This window comes from Palaemon carinicauda, chromosome 7 (genome assembly GCF_036898095.1).
Source record: "Palaemon carinicauda isolate YSFRI2023 chromosome 7, ASM3689809v2, whole genome shotgun sequence".
NCBI classification, from domain to species: Eukaryota; Metazoa; Arthropoda; class Malacostraca; order Decapoda; family Palaemonidae; genus Palaemon; species Palaemon carinicauda.
In genome coordinates, this window is record NC_090731.1 from 167,798,784 (window position 1) to 167,808,783 (window position 10,000).

The window sequence follows — 10,000 nt, forward strand, 5'->3', positions numbered from 1 at the left end:
CTGGAAACCCAATCCAAAATGACTTGCCGAAACCCCCTACCAAGAAGAGGACCAGAATGTTTAAGAAGAATTCAAACTTCTATGGAGACGACAGGTTTAATCCGATACTCTTAAGAGAGGAAATCTAGTAGAAACGACACATGTCATTACTTTAATTGGTGGAGTTGAATATTATGGCTGCATCGGCAGAATTCAATTTCTTGTCCAATTTCTCGATTCTACGGACAATTCTCTTTTCAGGGTTGCTACATTCAGCTAGCAAGGTGGCGAAGGTCATCAGGTGGGTGAAAGATACAAATCAGGTTAAGGCTGGATGTAATTAATACAAGTACAAGTAATACTCGAAAATTACAACAGGTAAAGTCAGGAGTATTACTTGTACTTGTATTAATTACATCCAGCCTTAACCTGATTTGTATCTTTCACCCACCTGATGACCTTCGCCACCTTGCTAGCTGAATGTAGCAACCCTGAAAAGAGAATTGTCCGTAGAATCGAGAAATTGGACAAGAAATTGAATTCTGCCGATGCAGCCACAATATTCAACTCCACCTGTTTGAAGGAGGGTCTCCTACCAAGAAATACTTTAATTGCTTATTCGTGGATGAACTTGCGTGTAAAAAACTTTTATAACAACTGCCACTTCTTGTACTTGAAGCTTCAAAAGCAGCAAATCGAGGCCCCTACACAAACTGCGCAGTTTACCTATATCGTGAACATCCCATTCTCTTTCAGTCTCTCCACATGGTAAAACCCTTCCCACACACTATGATCCGTTTTCTAATCTAAGCTACTCTTTTACTTTTGCTTATGTGTATCTACAAATTTTTTAATCTTTGAATGCATACACCAAATATACTAATAGTACATCTCAATAGCTTCAACCTTTCTCCCCTCTATTTGCATTATACACTACATGCACATTTCACTTTTATAATATAAAGCTGGTTTAACAACCCGATCATACATTCCCACCTTCACTTCCAAAATGGAGCCATTTAACGTGTCCTCCTTAATGGCAACAAGTCATGAATTTCTTTACTATCAAGTCCCAAATGTCTATTGATAACTCTTTTTCCCTAAGCTTGGAAACAACTAGCATCCAAAAATTAATACATAATTGCACCTAACCTGGAAATAAGAATGATAGGAATAACATTAAGAGATAGAAAAATAGCATGGATACGAGAGCAAGCTAAAGTAGAGGATATTATAACAACTTGTAAGAAAAAAGAATTGGACGTGGGCAGGACATATAATGAGAATGACAGAGAATGGATGGACATTAAGAATAACAGAATAGGTCCCTAAAGTTTGCAAAAGAAGCAGGGGGAAGGAAGAGAAGACGATTGGTTGACGACTTGGGAAACTTTACGATTATAGACTGGCATAGAAAGACCATAAACAGACGCGAATGAAAGGACACATCTGAGGCCTTTGTCCTGCAGTGGACTAGTTACGGCTGATGATGATAGTGATAAACCAGGAAAAAAGGTAACCCTAGTTGGAAAAGCAAGATGCTATAAGCCCAAGGGCTCCAACAGGGGAAAATAGCTCAATGAGGAAAGGAAATAAGGAAATAAATAAATGATGAGAATAAATTAACAATATATCATTCTAAAAACAGTAACATCAAAATAGATATGTCATATATAAACTATTAACAACGTCAAAAACAGATATGTCAAATATAAACAATAAAAAGACTCATGTCAGCCTGGTCAACATAAAAACATTTGCTCCAACTTTGAACTTTTGAAGTTCTACTGATTCAACTACCCGATTAGGAAGATCATTCCACAACTTAGTAACAGCTGGAATAAAACTTCTAGAATACTGTGTAGTATTGAGCCTCATGATAGAGAAGGCCTGGCTATTAGAATTAACTGCCTGCCTAGTATTATGTCATTCTCCTTTGGGTGGAAGCTATTCGGATTAATTCGATATCAAAAGGAATTTCTAACTGGATGTTTAAACATGTACATGCACATATACATTAATCCAACAGTATCTACAACATTCTTCATTAAAAAAACTGAATCCAGAGAAAATACCTATTCAGATATGCATCATCAGTCATACACCAAATCTAAAGGATCATTCATCACTAGTGTGAAGACTTCACGACATACTGAACTGTTCACCCTTGTGATTGGCATGGCTTTCATAGCATCCTGCTTTTCCAACTAAGATTGTAGCTCAGCAAGTAATAATAATAATAATAATAATAATAATAATAATAATAATAATAATAATAATAATAATAATAATGTATCCGTAGCTTCACGCATATCAAGGCTACCGTTTCTCAACACTTAGCATCTATGCTTGGCCAGTCCTCTCTAAGTTTCCTTTTGTTCCTTTGCAACCGGTTAAGTTTTTTATACTTTATGTTCTGTTATCTTGTCATCGTCATTCACTCGACAAAACTAAACAGTCGGAAAACAACGATTAAATTTTCCACCTATGCTAAGCTTCTAGTTATGCCCATATCATATTTTGACTTTTTTTTTACTCTTTCAACTCTCTTCAATCAACATTTAATTTTACTCACAATTTACAGACCCCCTTAAAATCCAAAAAGACTAGTTCAGCAATATCTAATCCTTCCCAAATTTTGCTTCACAGTCCCTTCCCTTCCCTGCCAACCTTTCCTAGAATTAATTCTTCTCCATTCCTTGTTTTACGTTTCCTGTTATTTACTTTCTTCCTCTTCCTAGAATCCTCATTTACATTTTCAATGCCTACGCCTATCAACCGCTTCCATTCTTCAACCACCTACATTAATATGGCAATATTCTATCTCCCTTGCTTCAATTTGCCCTCTAAATCTAAACATTACAAACGTTTCTATATAATTTCCCAACCCCCTTACAAAACCTTAGTCTCATACCAGTATATGTAACTTCTTACTGTTAATGAAATTCTGCAAACTTCAGAATATCATAACTATACAAAGTTTCATTTACATCTAATGTATTTTCTCTCAATGTTCAATTCGTTCAATGCACAAATAGCCATGGAAATATAAAATAACCCTTATCAGGAGAGGATTGTCCAATCATAATTGACAAGTCTCGAGGAGTCTTGATATGGTTGAAAATATGGGTGTATTCTTAAGAATAGTTCAGTATGACGAGATGTTTCCTCTATACAGATAATTAAACAAATTTAAAATCCATAAGGAAGACTTCTGACTGCTTTAAATCATAGGCTATAGTTTTATTCCTCGCATCGTATCCGTGAAAATTTTAATAAAATTAGTATCAACTCCTTACAAAACACTGAACGAGAAATGTGTTGTTGAAGTTCCCACACTGCTGCTCTTGCCGAGAGAGAGAGAGAGAGAGAGAGAGAGAGAGAGAGAGAGAGAGAGAGAGAGAGAGAGATTGTTGGGGTAGGTCACGCGCACTACTCATATTAACATTCTGTTATGAGAGAGAGAGAGAGAGAGAGAGAGAGAGAGAGAGAGAGAGAGAGAGAGAGAGAGAGAGAGAGAGCACTTTTTGGTGTAGCAAACGCTAGATTGTCCTTAGTAACACTTGTTCTTTCTTCACGAGAGAGAGAGAGAGAGAGAGAGAGAGAGAGAGAGAGAGAGAGAGAGAGAGAGAGAGAGAGAGAGAGAGAGAGAGATTGTTGGGGTAGGTCACACGCAGTGACGCACTACTCATATTAACATTCTGTTAAGAAAACCTCAGTAGACAACGTCGAATTCATGAGTCAACATTCCTTCGCGAAGAACATTAATTATCTAGACAAGTGTCATTCTGATTTCATTTTACTGTTTGCTGTATTCACTAGTGACAACAGCAACTGAATTAGTGAGATGTGTTAAGTGCATAACAACAATAATAACAACAACAACATAAGAATGCATGACGAACAAAACAAATGTATGCAAAGCAAAACTCCTTGGTGTTTGCGTTAGCCTTGAGTTCATTCAACGTCACAGTCACACAATAGGAAACACCATTTCCTCCGTTTCAATACTGGCATGTCGTTTATCATCACATATTGAGGATTAACGCTTATAAGAACATATTGCTTGCATGTTTTCCTTCAACGTGAATTTATTCACTATATATTTTCTCATTATCGAACTTGTTATCTTCATCTTGACACACTATCGATACTCATTCGCGTTTGGTCGTATCTAAAACTTTCGTTTAAGAGCACAAACTTTGGTTACATATTAACTAGCACAAACGTCAGTCAAACACATACAATCTACCCACTTGTGTTAAATGTTAGTTCCATTTCGCTTCGCCCGATGGTTTGGAAACTTACCGGAGAATAAGCAGAGAAAATTTACTAAGGACTTCACCGTACGACAGAAGGACCAACCAATATCTGTCGACTGGCCGGATCAAGTCAGCGCTACAGCTAGACTAGAGAGATGGTATTCCCCAGGAGGCAGTGTTACCAAATGTCACCATGTTCGATATCTATCATTAAAACGGAGTGAGATAATTCTATTAATACTAAAGGTAAGATAAAGTTTCGTGCAAATCACAATTACACTTAAAAGTAGTGAAATAGTAGACGAAAAACCTACGTATAAAAAAGTGATTTTACAAATGTCTACGCAGTTTGCCAGCCTGCGGCACCCAATGTAGGTAACCGTGCAGGGAAGTCCAGCCCTGCCTTTCGAGCAAATCTGACAGGAGAGCCAGCCAGCTTCAGCACAGATCGTCGTTTGGAAAGACCATCACTCACACTCGGACAAAATGACATTTCTCACTAGAAATAGATTTGAGTGACAGTTTACGAGGGTAGAGTAGATTCTCACTACAGTGTTGACATCCTCTCTACTCATTTCTTTATTCGCTTTAGTGGGTTTCAATCTTAGAAGTATTACAATATTCCTTCAATACCAAGAGGGGGAGGGGGGCGTTCCTTTAACAAATCTGCATCAATTGTCTGTTCATTAATAGTACAGCTGTGTATTATCTAGAATACCCCCATCAAAATAATTAAATAAATATAATCTTAAGAGTAGGAAAGCTTTTTCGTAGACAGGTACTAGTTTCGTGCGCACCTTTTTCAAATAAGCGGCATGTATTTTCAATTAGAAGCCCTTAGCATCAATGGGCCTAAGAGGAGATAATGATGATGATTTTTAATGGATTTTCACAATTAAAAAATACGTAAAATGAATAAATTGAAACTCTTAATGAAGTAATAACCATCAATTTGTGGCTGATTTATTACAAGCCACTTAATCCATGAACGTCAGACACAGGTGTACCAGTCAGTTTAGATAGAATGGCATTTACTTCTTTATTTAATAGTTTGGGGAAAGATTGTGGCACATGTTTTTTAAAAGTCGACATATATCTATCTGATTTTAAGATTCACATTATATTTCAATTTCTAACTTCATTTATTTTTTGTTTATATGAAACGCACAAACACACATTATATATATACATTATACACACACGTGTGTATATATATATATATATATATATATATATATATATATATATATATATATATATATATATATCTCCAAAGTAATGCAGTATTGTGTGTGTATATATATATATATATATATATATATATATATATATATATATATATATATATATATATATATATATCCAAAGTAATGCAGTATTGTGTGTAATATATATATATATATATATATATATATATATATATATATATATATATATATATATATATATACATACTGTATATATATACATATATATATATATATATACAGTGTATATATATATATATATATATATATATATATATATATATATATATATATATATATATATACACACACAATACTGTATTACTCTGGAGATATAAAAAACTGACTAACCCGAGGACTTTCATATCTCCCAGTAAGTGAAAAAAAAACTGAGTAGTTCAACTTCTATCTATAATCATGTGAAAAAAAAACTACCCAAAAACATGTCCGAGGTTATGTTTCTTCACGTTTTGGGGAAAAAAAAGAAGGCAGCAAAAAAAAAAAAAATTTATAATAATAATAATGAATAAATCAATCCGTACGACCTTACGAAAGACACGCAATTCCGACAAAATTTTTGTCGAGAAAAGTCAAAACTTTTATATAAGATTTTTTCAATTTTTTCAAAAATATACTTAGCACTACTAAGGTTTTATGTATGAATTTGCGAAGTGTTGATATTATTGTTGTTGTTATTGTTTTAGAGTGCACGGGCTCTTGCACGCTAGCAGTCCGTAGCTCTTTTCTATTGGTTTTAACTTAAATAGAAAAAATGCTGACTAAGGTATCCAGTTATTGGTGATTTCTAAATAGATTTCGTTTTCCAGTTCAATTAGAATTTAATATAAAGTTATTCCCTATTTTTTTTTTTTTCATTTTCCAAATAAATTACAATTTACTGTTAAGTTATTCACCCCAATTTTTTTTTTTCAGTCAATGTAATGTTTCAAGTGTGTTTACATCCTTATTGGGTTTAAACCAAACTTATTAGTGATATAGATTTCAAAGCCAAATCCTTATTATTATTATTATCATTATTATTATTATTATTATTATTATTACTTGCTAAGCTACAATGTTGAGTTATTCCCTATTTTTTTTTTTCAGTCAATGTAATGTTTCAATGTTTACATCCTTATTGAGTTTAAACCAAACTTATTAGTAATGTAGATTTCAAAGCCAAATCATTATTATTATTATCACTTGCTAGGCTACAACCCGAGTTGAAAAAAGCAGAATGCTATAAGCCCAGGGGCTCCAACAGGGAAAATAGCCCAGTGAGGAAAGGAAACAAGGAAAAATAAAATATCTTACGAACAGTAACAGCATTGAAATAAATCTTATTCACTGAATTTATATCTAAAATTCTCGAGTGACGTATTTCTATTCCTCTTGTTATTTTGAAGTTTTTATAGTTTATATATGGAAGATTTATCATAATGTTGTTATTGTTCTTAAACTTCTCTTGTTTATTTCCTTTCCTCACTGGGCTATTTTCCCTGTTGGAGTCCTTGGGCTAATAGCATCCTGCTTTTCCAACTCGGGTTGTAGCTTAGCAAATAATAATAATAATAATAATAATATTAATAATAACAATATTAATACATACATACATACATATACCATGGCACTTCCCCCAATTTTGGGGGGTAGCCGACATCAACAAAGAAACAAAAACAAAAAGGGGACCTCTACTTTCTACGTTCCTCCCAATATTAATAATAATAATAATAATAATAATGATAATAATATTAATAATAATATTAATAACAATATTATTAATATTAATAAGAAGAAGAAGAAGAAGAAGAAGAAGAAGAAGAAGAAGAAGAAGAAGAAGAAGAAGAAGAAGAAGAAGAAGAAGAAGAAGAAGAAGAAATTAAATATTTTAGTATCATCAACCTAGTAACGATCAATGGTGATCTTCAAGAATATCAATTCCTTTAATTTGGGTAAAATTCATCTCTGCATTAATCTTATATTTCCCTTGACCTCCGGGTTCCTTAATGTCAAATTTCATCACAAACTTATTCCGAGGTATATCATTGTGATCTTTTATCCCCAACTTTAATATACTTTTATCACAAATTACGAGTAATTGGTGATTTATAAATAGATTTCGTTTTATTATTATTATTATTATTATTATCATTATTATTATTATTATTATTACTTGCTAGGCTACAACCCTAATTAAGAAAGCAGAATGCTATATGCCCAGGGGCTCCAACAGGGAAAATAGCCCAATGAGGAAAAGAAACAAGATCTATAATAAGAAAAGTCAAAATACTATATTCTCATACAAGATAACTACAGTGTTGAACCATTCAATTATATTATAATGGAAAGCACTAAAATTATTTATTGTTGATTAGTATTTTGAAATATAACTCCATGAACATTTATCATTCGCATTGGCCCCCACTAATCTGGTTCTCAAAACTTCGGAATTTCTGATAAAGCAGACAGGGTCTGCTGTCGGAAACATCAAATTATTTTATGTTGACCAGGCTGACATGAGTCTTTTTATAGTTTATGTATGATATATCTGTTTTTGACGTTGTTAATAGTTTATATAGGACATATCTGTTTTGACGTTGTTACTGTTTTTAGAATGATTTATTGTTAATTTCTTCTCATCATTTATTTATTTCCTTATTTCCTTTCCTCGCTGGGCTATTTTTCCCTATTGGAACCCTTGGGCTTATAGCATCTTGCTTTTCCAACTAGGGTTGTAGCTTGGCTAGTAATAATAATAATAATTATTATAATAATAATAATAATCATCATCATCATCATCATCTCCTACGCCCATTGACACAAAGGGCCTCGGTTAGATTTCGCCAGTCGTCTCTAGCTTGAGATTTTAATTCAATATTTCTCCATTCATCATCTCCTACTTCGCGCTTCATAGTCCTCAGCCATATAGGTCTGGGTCATCCAATTCTTCTAGTTCCTCATGGAGCCCAACTGAACGGTTGGTGAACTAATCTCTCTTGAGTGCGAAGAGCATACCCAAACCATCTCCATCTACCCCTGATCATGATCTCATCCACATATGCCACACAAGTAATCTCTCTTATAGTTTCATTTCTAATCCTATCAAATAATAATATCAAATTATAGTACTTCAAAACTACAGTGAAAAAACGAACACGTTGGATTCTATTAATAACATCATTTTTGAAAAAAAAAATACACAATATAAGAATAATTTTGATATATTGAAAAAAAAAAAACACAAAAAATATTTTTTTTACATATGAAGGCTAAGAAATACCCATTGTTGCCTCAAAGGGCAATCTGACCTTCACCAAGAATAGTTTTTGTCTCGTTTTTTTTTCTGTATTAGCGATCTATTTTTTCTTTGCTTCATTATATTTTTTTTTTCGACAATTTTTTGCCCTTCGCGTTTTTTGCTGTTGCCTCTGTAGAAATTCTCCGTCGCCAAATTTCTCGTAAAGTTGTTCGGTTTTCTTGGGTTTTTCAATTTCGTTTACGCATCGAAAATATATTTAAAGAATATTATACAATACTCATGTTAAAAAATAGGAGAACTATGCAAATGGGATATATATATATATATATATATATATATATATATATATATATATATATATATATATATATATATATATATATATATAAAACATTTCTATCATCACTATTGATATCATTATATTCAATTAAGCTATTTTCATTATACACATTGAAATACGTTTGGACACAGACACACACACACACCAGCCACCTGTTGAGATACTACTGCTAGAGAATTATTGGGTCCCTTGACTGGCCAGACAGTGCTACATTGGATCCATATCTCTGGGTACGGCTTATTTTGTTTTGCCTAGGCGTACACCGAATAATCTAGCCTATTCCTTCCACATTCTCCTCTGTCCTCACACACCTGACACCAATGGGAATACCAAACATTTTTCTTTGCACAAGGGGTTAACTACTGCAATGTAATTGTTTAGTGGCTACTTCTTTCCTCTTGGTAAGGGTAGAAGAAGGTGAAAGACACTCCAAAATCAAGCTATTATTCTCTAGTCTTGGGTAGTGCCATAGCCTCTTTACCATGGCCTTCCACTGTCTTAGATTAGAGTTCTCTTGCTTGAGGATAAACTCGGATGCACTGCTCTATCTTATTTCTCTTCCTCTTGTTTGTTTTGAAGTTTTTATACTTTATATATAGAAGATCTAATTCAATATTGATACTGTTCTTAAAACATTTTATTTTGAGTATTTATTACTTCTCTTGTAGCTTTATTTCCTTATTTCCTTTCCTCACTGGGCTATTTTCCCATGTTGGAGTTCTTGGGCTTATAGCAACTTGCTTTTCCAAGTAGGGTTATAGCTTGCCTTGTAATAATAATAATAATAATAATAATAATAATAATAATAATAATAATAATAATAATAATAATATCATGTTGGAAGAACAGGATAATACCAGGCCAACGGCTCCAACAGGGAAATAGAGAAATGACAAATAAATTAAATGTGATA

General features: G+C 33.1%; 1 protein-coding gene across 1 annotated transcript in view; it reads right to left on the reverse strand.

Moving 5' to 3' along the window:
* LOC137644139 (uncharacterized) overlaps positions 1–4,418 on the reverse strand; it is a 12,114-nt gene extending 7,696 nt beyond the window's left edge. The window contains exon 1 of the mRNA XM_068377123.1: positions 4,288–4,418. The gene's annotated coding sequence lies outside the window, so the exon portion shown is untranslated. The remainder of the gene's footprint in view (positions 1–4,287) is intronic.
* Between the last annotated feature and the right edge of the window lie 5,582 nt (positions 4,419–10,000).